Source organism: Crinia signifera, chromosome 5, assembly GCF_055691185.1.
Source record: "Crinia signifera chromosome 5, ASM5569118v1, whole genome shotgun sequence".
Taxonomy (NCBI): Eukaryota; Metazoa; Chordata; class Amphibia; order Anura; family Myobatrachidae; genus Crinia; species Crinia signifera.
In genome coordinates, this window is record NC_139221.1 from 196,585,257 (window position 1) to 196,598,009 (window position 12,753).

Here is a 12,753-nt window from a genome sequence, read left to right on the forward strand (position 1 = left end):
AATTCTTTTTCTCAGTCTTATTCTTCAACTTCTTACACTCAAACCTTATCAATGCACCCATTGATGATTGTGATGGCTGGATCAGTGGATTGGCTCGGCAGGTGTAGGGAAGAATTTGGCCCATTGCACCCATTCCCAGTGGGGCATTACAGTGGTTCGGGTAGCGCTCGTCGCGTCATTACATCATGTGGCCAGGCCTGTGGACCTGCTCCCACACTCAGGGGCTGCCCCACTGTTTGGTAGAGATGCCCGGTGCATGTGCTTTACAGATCCCCAGACCTCAGAGACTGCTGCAGGTTCTGTGAGGGGAGTGGCAGTGGCAGGGAGCAGTGAATTTTTAATTAATTATGGCGGGGTAAGTAACGTCCACCCCGGTCCCTTCGCACTCAGCGCCTGTAATTACACACCCTAGAAACTGTACAATTTGAAAGTATAGAAATGGAGGTGTGGCCACGTCCCTTTCTGATTTTGTACCGATTTCTGACCCTCAGATGTTGGATGATATTTCATACAGTAGGTGCTAAATCTCAGGAGTGGATGTGGAATTCATCAACACATACAAGTTATCAACTCAGGAGCGTTGTGTTTCAAACAACAACACCACACCTGATTTCATTGCCGTCATTGAGTATCAATGCAAACACATTCTAACATTATTTTGGAATTAAAGAAACCCCAAGGGTTTCCCGGGCAACGCCGGGCAGGTCAGCTGGTAAACAATATTCCAATTAACTTTATTTATTCTGGTTGTCAAAATGAACTGTTACTTGGCTTACAATATTAGCGCCTACTCCTTTAAACTCTGCATTTCAACGGACCTCTATGGATATAAAGAAATCAGCACAAACTGTTCCATTGTAATCAGTCTGTTTTCTAGATCTAACACCGCAACGTATATTTATTTATTTATTAACAGTTTCTTATGTACACCATATACAGTAGACAATCCGGGGGTTTTCAAACAGTATAGATTATGGATAAATCATGCATTCCATTTCATCCACATGTTGCTGGCCAGTCAACCAGAAAGAAATGTAAATGCCCAACCTCCTCTCTCTAATCAAATTACCAATTATAAGCACGGGGAAAACCTATAACAAATATATATGCCATATATTTTAAACTGTATATTTTATAGTTAGTGCGAGTTGTATGTAGTCTGGAAACCCAAGCTTTTTTGATTCTAGAACAACGCCAATAACCTAGAATAACAGAATTTTTTCTGCAGCTGCACTAGCCTACAAATTTCTTATTGAGTTAATGTTGTGCCTGTTTGCTACATCATTTCAAATATGTTGAAAAGGGTATGGTGTGTGGCTTTTTGTACATATATAATACGAACTACGTACAGCATCGCAGTTTTTACACAATTCCAACGCTAAACATGTACAGAGCACAAACTGAACATGGCCAGGCTTGTTCAATGTCAATACTGCGTTAACACGTCGATGTATGAATGGTCTAATTCAAGGCATAGCGTATAACGTATTAGCGCTGCAAAGCAAATTGTTATGAAGCGACAGACGGGCATATTACAGGGTCCATTTCAAGAGCAAAATTTATAACACATAATATGCATCACATTTTTGTAACATATAAATGCGGCATACATTGCGCAATATTACGCCTTATGTTTGTAATAAGATTTTAAAAATAAATAATAATAATAATTCATTCCGCTATATAGACATATTTATTATCCAATTGTTCAGAACGATATGAACTGCATTATTTTTGGAAAACATTGTGTATACAACAATGGCGTAATTAGTTATTATAATTCAAAGTATAACAAGGCAAAAATTGGTATCAAATGATGTACGCCCATCACGGTGTGAACAACTCAATAGAAAGAGGAGGGGGCATTGGTTAGGTTCTGCTATAAATATGGGAAATCACTGCTGATAGTTACTACGGGGAGAAAGCTTTGATTGGAGCTTCAAACCCGGCTGTAGCACAGATCTGAAAGAAGTTTGAAGTTCTCACTTACTCTCTACAGCGCACGACACATCTGAAAGAAATTCTGAAGTTGAGACAACAGCAGAGGTAATTATTAATATTATTAGCATAATTATTACCAATGTCGTTTATATTATCATTACAGCCATTTACGTCATTATTATTATTATTATTATGTTAGAATGCTTTATAAATGTTTATTTCTAGCCAAATAGCGGACAAAACCTACATATATACATACATATATTACTTGGTTGGGTTTTTCACCCAAACAAGTCTCCAAGTTTTGAAATGTAAAAGTTTTGAATCAGGCTGTGTGATACTGGCGACACCTAGTGACGCATTTTGGTATAGCTGGTGCTCTTAAAGATTTATGCAGTATACATAGAGGGGGCCTGTCCCCTAATATACAGCTTTAGGAATGTTTTTTTATTGATGCAGGCTGTCGAACTAATGCAGTATATTTAAAATTAACAATCTGCTTATATTTTTACAGAATATATTACTCAAGCGCCCGACATATTCTGGACGTGTAAATATGCAGGTATGTTTCTTAATATCACTACACGCAGCATTGATAAAACAGCGCAGCTGAGCACTTAAAACTTGTTGATTTAATATAAAACATGTTTGTTTAAATAAAACGTATGCGTTAAAGCATTTAAAACATTTGCGACGTGTAAAATTATGCGTAATTATTATGATCAAAAATATGTTTTCTTTCATAGGCGAATTATGAATTAACAGATGCCGATTGTATGGCATTTTTTGAAGGCCTTCCACCTTACCAGCACCTCAGAAGTGAGTTGATTTCTATTTAATTATTCGTTATACGCCAAATAACATGTTGATATGATTGTTTTTATAATTTATTTTGATATAAACAAGCTTTGCAACTTTAATCTAATTGAAAATGGCTAATTATCAACCAACATATCCTTTAAACAATGCAGGCGACAGCCTGATGGGTATTTCCAATACGGTCGGCGCAAATCAAGCTTTTGAAAACGCATTTGGCTCATTGCAGAATCGCGCTACGGGGTACGCCGATCCGCCGCAGTCCGAGAACAGTTGTAAGTACAAGTATGAACGGGGGTCTGTTATAACTGATGATTAGAGACAGGATTATATGCATTTGCATATTTGCATATGCATTTGCATATTTTGCCCATTCTCACTGGTTATTGCATATTTTACCTAAAATCTAGTGATGGTGCATATATTAGGCCCCGCCCTCTTCCCACCCGCGAGTCAGAGCACTGCTTTGCCCTGCTGAGGCTGGACAGGTAGTGGTAGAGTGTGCAGGCTTGGGCAATATGTGCGCAGTGTGGGGAACCTTGGATGTACGCTATGTCTGACACTGCTCTAGGCTGCCAATCCATGTTGATAAAAGTCAGTCGGGCGGATGCCATTATGAAGCTCCTGAACCTTTGCCTGCCCCTGGCCTGGGACCTTACACCAAGAGACAGACTTCTGCAGCAGAGGAGGTGGGCGGAAGAGTTGGGACATCACGCGGCGCAGAGGAAATGCCATGTCACAGTGAGTATGTGGCGCAGGGAGGAAGTCTTCCACTGCGCCGCCCTCACATGCTAAGCTGACATTTGATCCATTGGCGCCGGAGATGAGGGTCCGTGTAGTTGATGAAAGAAGAGCTTTGGACGCTGCAGTCTGCTGTAGCAGCCAGGAAGAAAAAAAATCCTGTGTACAGCACTAGACTTCTGCAGATGCTGTGGGCCTATTTTTGAGGTTTTGAACAGGCGCTGATGTGTTCTACTTCTATAATACTTATCCGCCGTTGGTATACTCAGGGTACCATGCAGAGGGAAAACATTCATATAGTGAAGTATGAACACACTTTCTGGTAGGTCACAAACATTCCTCCAGAAGTGTGCAGACAAAGTTAAAATTCCAGTGAAAAGATGATACATTTAAAAATCCTTGTGGGAAGTCTCTTAAATGACTCAAAACAGTGGGGAAATTACCAGATACGGTGGAACTGAATCGCCAGTTCATATAGTGCATGTGAGAATGTCCCGGGACAAAATCACAGGTATCAGCTCCCTTGTGTCTCGGTGCCTCGCTCCTGAGTCAATCAGATAGATCTTCCAGACTGACGCGTTTCGACTCCTTCTGGAGTCTTTTTCAAAGTCTCAAATGGGTATGTCTTACCCGAGTGTCCAGTCCATCTTATATACTGTCCTTATGGATAGTTCACCAGTCAGTTTCTGCGTTCCGTTCACTTCCGGGCTCCAGCCCGGATGTGACGTGTTGTAGTTACCTTACATCACCATAGTTAGCGGGTGTCAACTGTTTGGCTTCCGGACTCCGGTCCAGAAGTGATGTCTCGTATCGAGGTCTCCACCGTTGTTACCATGGTTGCGGACGCTCCGAGTATGTAAGCCGGTACGTCATATCTGTTCTTACGCAGCTTTGTTATTGCGTTGCCATGGTTTGTATGTATGTTTACCTACACGGCTGAAATCAAGGGAAGTAGCATCAAATGACAGTTTTGTACATACGGTCTCTCTTATTTGTATAAAGTGACAGTGCATATTCGATTACAGAAGCTCAGTATCTATTCTTACAAAGTGTCAGTACTGTCACTTTGTACCCCGAGAGGATACAGTTTGTAAGGGTTGTTTTTTTGCAAGCAAGACATCATCTTTTCCCAGTGTCTGTGAATTGACAGGCAGGATAAAATTCAGGAGCCTGCTACAGATACGTCTCCGACTACCGCTGGAAGCCGGATCTACGGCTGCGGCGGTGAAGAGACCATCTTCTCCTTGCGGCTAACTACTATTCTTCAAAACAAGCAGACTGGGACAAAACAGAGACGGGAGTGGAGGTACAAACTTTCAATTTTCTCTTTCCCACCCTGTGCCCTTCTCAGTGCAATAAGAACCTGATATTTCAAACCTTAGGTTGGAACGATACATTTATTTGGATTGTGCTATTTTTAAATGTATCCTTAAATAGACAGTTTCTTTTTTTTCAAAGGAGACAATTTATTTTTATTCTTTCTGTGCTTTAAGTGTGACAACAATAAATATATCTTCACTTTTACTTGGACTTGGATTTTTCATACATCAGACCAAGCGCCTGTGATCCCCCTTCCATACCCCCTTTTTTCTGCATTTCTTGACTAGAAGATTGAACTAGTAGGAGGGAGGAAACAAGCTGCTGGGAAGGGCGCAATTGATTATTTTATACAAATCACACTGCATCGTAAAAACTTTGTCAGGGTCCGTGACTAGAGACGTATTGGTCAGATTGCTACGTTGACCAAACTTACCCCATAACGAATTTAAAAACAGTTTTGAAATTTGCCTTTTTGCAGGGTTAATTTCTATGTGATCGGGTCGTAAAGACACCCCTTCATTATTTTTATATTCGTCTAACCATCCAGACTATACTTGCAGACTTTCTTTTCACCCCCTTGTAAAGCGTGTTTTATGCTAACCCCTTCTTTGTACCATTAAACGGCTGGTGTTGAGTAATGCTTCTGGGTCTTGTGATAATTATCGCCCGGCACAAGGGCCAATGTGTTTTCCCGCAAAAACTTAGAACGGTACATGCCTATTAACGATTCTGGGTCCATCTTCGCCAGTTATTAGAACCTCCTGTTCTGTAATAGCAATAACCGCATCTCTAAAAGAACTACAGGCTTTTTGTAGATTCTTTACATCCTCCTTACAATAGCGGATAAGCTCGGTCTGGAAGTTAAAGGACATGTGCTTGTTTTTTTCGTACCAGTCTATAAACGTCGTCTTCTCGTCCGCCATCATGTATTCTAGTCCAAAATAATCTATCGACGGCATTGGGCCTATGTAATCTTGGTTAGCCGCCGTGTTAAAAAAATGCGGGAAGTGCCCTTTGGATCCGTTAAACCCCATGGATTTTGGGAGCCGACTGAGTTTCATTGGTAAAAAATTTAGAGAATCGATTAATCGAATCTTCACATCTTTAACGGTTATACACATAATGTTGCCACCACCAGATAAGATTTTTAATTTCAGGCGTTCTTTAATCAATTGGCGCAAGACAAAGTACGCATCATAATGCCCCACATTATGCGCTATCAATGTGTAATTCTCAAATTTAGGCTTCATGAATGTCTTTACAAAGTCTTCGATACAAGCAACGCCATTAAACTCCCAGGTTCTCTTATCCGCTAGTGTTAGAGCGTAACAGTAGTATGTGCAAACCTGTCTCCTGCATATATTCAAAATCAGAAAATATGTGTTTCTTATTGGGTTCCTCTGGTTTGATCACTTGTATATAACACAGATGATCCGCAAAACCAGCAACATTTACCTTACAAATGGGGCACTTTAGGCCCTGACACTTATGAATTGGTACTTGTTTCCTAGAACGGCGCCCACTAAACTATTTGCTGGCTGTAGAGACAACACCTGTCACAATAAACATGTTGAAGACATGGTATTTTGTTATCCAGCGCTAAAGCTTCATGCATCTCTAAACAGGCTGTTGAACGACAAAAGATCCTACAAACCGAACACCTTAGTATTGATGAACCGTCATCGATACAATCTTGCCTGTGACACGCCTTACAAAAGAAAACACAATCGTGATTGTGTCTATGATGGAAGGAACTGTTGCACGGGAAGCAATAAAATCTTGCACCAAGAAAAGCTCTGATATCTGTGATGCCATAAAAATGATGGTCATGATATAGCACAATGGGCGGTATTCAATGAGAATACCGGCGAGGTGCAGCGAATCCTTTTTAGGATTCGCTGCACATTCGCCACGTTCCGGAGCCTCGCCGGCTCCGGTATTCAACGAGTCAGGGGCTCGCTGCCCCTGACAGGCGAATATGAACGCCGCAGGGAGCCTGAGGACGGTGGCCGGCAGAGAGATGGAAGTCTCTCTGCCTGCCCCAGAACGTTTGTGGGGGGAGTTGGGCTCCCCGGGTGCCAGGCAGCACAGGCTGCCCCCCGGGGGTGCCAGCAGGGGACCGTATATTCACTATACCCGATCGTAACGATTGGGTGCAGTGAATATATGAATATGTAATGAGCGGCTCGGCTCCGGCACCCCCTGCTGGCTGCTGTGTAAAAAAAAAAAAAAAAAATTTTAAATTAAATATATATTCATGTGCTTACAGCACATGAATAAAAATAGCATGCCCCTCCTCAGAATAAAATTCCTGATTTTTTTTATACCAAATGTAAAAAACAAAACACTTTATTTTAAAAGTTCACATTCCACTTCTCCATAAAAAGATAGCGATTGCTACTCAGTGAATCATGGCGAAAAAAACCTTCAAATGTATTCGCCATGTAGTCATTGAATAGGGTGATTCACCGTTTTAGTCCAAAATTCGCCAAACAGCACAAATTCGCCATAAAAACATGGCGAATCAGGCTCATTGAATACCGCCCAATGTGTGGTCGCTGAATCTGAATGCTGAATCGAAATAATGCCAGTCACCATTGTTAAAATATAAAATCTTGATTGTCACTTTGAAGTGATTTTCAAAAAATACAACGTCGCTAAAGCTGGGTTCCTTATCAATCGGAAGATTCAAAACCTTATGCAACTGTATCACTCTCTCTTGAATCACATGGTCAGTGGCATCACTTTTATCCAGAAGTTTGCAGATACTAGCCGCTAGACACAATTTAGACCCGATGTTCTTGAAATCATACAAGTGATGACTACGCCTTTCAATGATTAGGCTGTGGGGTATTCTTCTAAGACCACGCCCTGTTAGGGCCCCGCCCACTCTATTTCTAAAAATACTGATCACAAACCTTAAACCGTCTGATATTAAAAATTACTTTGAAGCGTATTTGTAATCTGATTAAAAAAAACTGACAGCATCTAATGTCTCTTGCGGCTTTCGATGTGAATAGATGGCATTGTGTAAACCACCACCCTCCAACCTTAACTGCACCCGGTCGTTTGGGTCAACGCCAGCCAGGAAACCATTTAGCATTGTCTGTATAGCACCATGCACCGCTCTCACACCCTCTACAAATGATGTAACCCTATCCAGATTAACAAAGCGAAAATGATTGTGATATTCAATGGCTCTGAAATTAGGATGGTGTCGTTCATAACTATTAATTGCTTCTAAGTATACAGACTGATGACCATCGTTATTACCAGGTGATGGGGACCGGTGTACATCGTCACTTGTCTGGGGCTGCGCGCCCCGTTCAGCATTGACGGCCAGCGACCCATCAGCCGGTCTGTGGCTGCTCTAGTTGATCAAACTGCACCCGCAGGCCACGGGCTATTTGCGAGCCCTACGGTGTTTGATCTTTTTCAAACTGAATAACCGTTTTAAAGCTCTTTTCAAACTTGAACGTAGAAATAAATTTGACATTTTGTAAAATGCATTGTATTTAATACTTGATTTTTTCTTACAGACATTTAAATTTAAGAGTTGTTTCAAGCCGCTACTCCTCATACATAGTCATGTATCTGTCTCAACAATTCCTGGGAATTGGTGAATATTAGCCCTTACAAAATCCCCTGTGTTTGCATTCCATTCAAGAATTTGCACTGTTACATCAATATAACGGTTCATAATGCTGTCAAGACTATATTTTTTACCCTGCGGCTGATTTTCATATTCGCCCATTAACTCCTTTCCAAATTCAGCTATGTCATTCTTTTGTTATTTTTTCCATGAATCTGATATCTGAACAAAGTCAGCCTATCAAAGCATAAAATTGTAATTCACCCGCTGAGTCTAGTTGATCAGCATTTTCCTGTCTGACCGTTACATCGTTTGATAGCGGGGCAACATCAGTCGAGTCCCTATTCGATGTCGTTCCGCTAACAGACGCTGCAAGATCAACAGTCCGCTGCGTTATCGGAAGAATAGCCATTGTAAACACAGCTGATATTCCTGAAACCGCAGCATAGTTCTCAACAATACTATTCTCAGAGCCGTAAGTTGTTGACTTTACAACCGTTGTAAAAAACTCTTGAGCGTTCATATAGTTTAATGAAGCATCGCTAGGCATGTAATGTGCTTCTGTAACAGGCCTTTCCGGTATATCGGGGATTAGGATTGTATCAGACTGTGGCAAAGGTGCAACCTTGTTCACATATTTAGTGCCAGCGCCTTTTACACTGTGTACAGGGCCGTCAGAATCATTACATAGTTGTGAAGTATCACGACACCTCCTTCGTTTAGGCATTACTCAATCGTTATAGTCCAGTTTCCTTTTGAAAGCATCACAGCCTAAATCACGCTCAGCTTGCTTTGTCCGTGCCATACCTGGACGCCTCTTGCTCGGTTTGCCTTGTCTGCTTTGTTGGTGCATAACCGTTGACACAGAGTCATTTAAACTTTGTCGATTGTTCAGCGGTGTTGAGATCAGACGATTCTCTGCATCTTCCATGAAGGAACGCTGTTCCCGCTTCCTGCTTGTCGTTGGTCTGATCATTTGACCCGAATTTGTGCTGCACCTGGGCATCTCGGGATCATGTGCTTGCGCCTCAACTGTAATAATGGCGTAATAAATTAATTAATAATTCACAGGCCGTGGGTGCGGAAAAACAATATCTTAGATGTGGCATCATTCAACCCCATTTGTTTTGAACTCACCTTGTATAAAATGCTGCTGGTTAGATTGTATGTGATTTTGCGACGGAATTTGGTTTGCAAAGTCTCGCAACATGAGATCGGCTGACTCTGTCCCAATTGTTGGTGCTTCTAACGATTGCGTTGGCCGCAGGTTCAACATATCCCGCAATATGAATTGCATCGCTTCTGGACCGATTGTTAGGCTGTCTAATTGTGTAATAGAGTAAAAAGTATACAGTTAATCTGAGCCCATTATAAAAGGTAAAAAACGTGTAATAAACGACATTGGCTACAGATGATTACAAGCTTAAAGGCCTTGTAATAAACGGCATCGGCTATAAGAGCTTACAAGCTTAAAGTCCTTTAAATTCATTTTTAAATATCATCAGTTATAACAGACCCCCGTTCATTCTTGTACTTACAACTGTTTTCGGACTGCGGCGGGTCGGCGCACCCCGTAGCGCGATTCTGCAATGAGCCAAATGCGTTTTCAAAAGCTTGATTTGTGCTGACCGGATCGGAAATACCCATCAGACTGTCGCCTGCGTTGTTTAAAGGATCTGTTGGTTGATAATTAGCCATTTTCAATTAGATTAAAGTTGCAAAGCTTGTTTATATCAAAATAAATTATAAAAACAATCATAACAACATGTTATTTGGCATATAACAAATAATTAAATAGAAATCAACTCACTTCTGAGGTGCTGGTAAGGCGGAAGGCCTTAAAAAAATGCCATACAATCCGCATCCGATAATTCATAATTCGCCTATGAAAGAAAACATATTTTTGATCATAATAATTACACATAATTTTTACACGTTGCAAAATTTTTAAATGCTTTAACACATACGTTTTATTTAAACAAACATGTTTTATATTAAATCAACAAGTTTAAAGTGCTCAGCGGCGCTGTTTATCAATGCTGCATGTAGTGATATTAAGAAACATACCTGCATGTTTACACGCCAAGAATATGTCAGGCGCTTGAGTAATATATTCTGTAGAAATATAAGCGGATTGTTAATTTTAAATATACCGCATTAGTTCGACAACCTGCATCAATAAAAGACATTCCAAAAGCTGTATATTAGGGGACATATTAGGGGGCAGGCCCCCTCTATGTATACTGCATAAATCTTTAAGAGCACCAGCTATACCAAAATGCATCACTAGGTGTCGCCAGTATCACACAGCCTGATTCAAAACTTTTACATTTCAAAACTTGGAGACTTGGTTGGGTGAAAAACCTAACCAAGTAATATATGTATCTATATATGTGTTAGAACCTGCACGGGCAACGCTGGCGCGTCCCGGCAGTTGCTAGGCAGCCGGGACGCCGCCGCGTCACTGTGAGAAGCTGCACGGGCAACGCTAGCGCGTCCCCGGCAGTCTCTAGGCGGCGCGTCCCGGCTGTTGCTAGGCAGCCGGGACGCCGCCGCGTCACTAGGCTCACACTTCCGCCGGGCAGGGACGTACTTCCTGCAGCTCAGGCGCAAAACCTTCCTCCCCTGCCGCAGCGGTTGCCTAGGCGACGGGGGACGCCAGGCGGCCGCGGGTAGGAAGGGGTGCGCCGCTCGCAGCTGATCCAATTGTGGCGCCTTATTTAAACTTCTGGGCCGGGGCATTCAGACGCCGGTTATAGTTCCTGACTCAGCGTCTAGAGTGTTCCCGGTTCCAGGCTCCTGGAGTGTTCCCGGTTCCAGGTTTCCCTGTTCTCTTATCCTGTATTCCTGTGATTTATATTGTGTCAGCTTTTGTGTATTGTTACGCCAACCAGTGATTTATATTGTGTCAGCTTTTGTGTATTGTTACACCAGTCAGTGTTTATATTGAGTCAGCGTTTGTGTATTGTTACACCTCCCTGCGTTGTACACTTTGTCCACTCTTGTGTCACCAGTCTGTGCTTTTCAGTAAGTACTCATCTGAGCATTGTCACACCGCTGGTTACTGCATTTCCCCCAGGGGGGTCTTAGTTAGGGTGTGGCACTCACACACCTCCTCAGTAGGGCCGGGTGGTCCTCGCCGATAGGGTGTCAGTTAGTTTTCCCCTTGTTCACCTCTGGCCTTGGCGGCAGCGTTGTCACTCGTAAGACCAGGTGGCATCGGGGTCGGAGCCTGACTAACGGGCTCCTTCGGACGCGGCTATTAGTGGTGAAGCTTAGCACTGCACGCGTCCGCCAACTCCACTAGGTGACAACGGAGTTAGGCTCGGCGAGGTCACCCGTGTCCCTAACATTATAACCGGCCCCATACTTCACCCCTAGGCTCCAGTTTTGCTGTCATGGATCAGGCTCAGCAAACTGCGGGCCACGCTCTGGTGGGGCAGATGCATACCCTTACACAAAAACTCCAGGAATTAACCCTTCGGGTTAATTCACAAGAGGAACGGGTACATGGGGTCTTATCCTCGCCAAGAAACCTCGAACCCAAGTTGAGTCTCCCTGACCGTTTTTCTGGGGACCGGTCTCAGTTTTTTAACTTTAGGGAGTCGTGTAAATTATACTTTAAACTCCGCCCTGTGTCCTCCGGCTCTGAGACCCAGCGGGTGGGGATGGTGATTTCCCTTTTGCAAGGGGACCCACAAACCTGGGCTTTCGGTCTATCTGCAGGGTCCTTGGCCCTCTCCTCGGTAGATGCCTTCTTTACCGCTATGGGGGTACTGTACGATGACCCGGACCGTGCCGCTTCTGCTGAATCTAACCTCAGAGCGTTACGGCAGGGTCGGGGTAACGCAGAAGCGTATTGTACTCAATTCAGGAGGTGGGCCATTGATTCGGGTTGGAATGACCCCGCGCTGCGTAGTCAGTTTAGAATTGGCCTGTCTGAAAACCTCAAGGATGCCCTGGTCCACTATCCCACTCCAACCTCCCTTGATCGAGTGATGGAATTAGCTATCAAGGTGGACCGGAGGTTTCGGGAGCGTCATAGAGAGAGGGAATTTGGAGTACTTCCCTCATCCCCGCAGGGAGAGGTTTCGGACGTTGCCGGGGATGAACCCATGCAGATTGGGGCCACCCGTTTGTCTGCCGCTGAAAAGAATCGTAGGAGGCTCAAGGGTCTTTGTCTTTACTGTGGGGGCCAGGGTCACCGTGCTGTTGTCTGCCCATTGAAGGCGGGAAAAGACAGGGCCTAAGTGAGTTAGGGGGAATGCACTTGGGCCTATCTCATTTATCTCCCCTAGATTCTATACTTATTCAGGTGTCCGTCTCAAGTGGTAACCGCACCA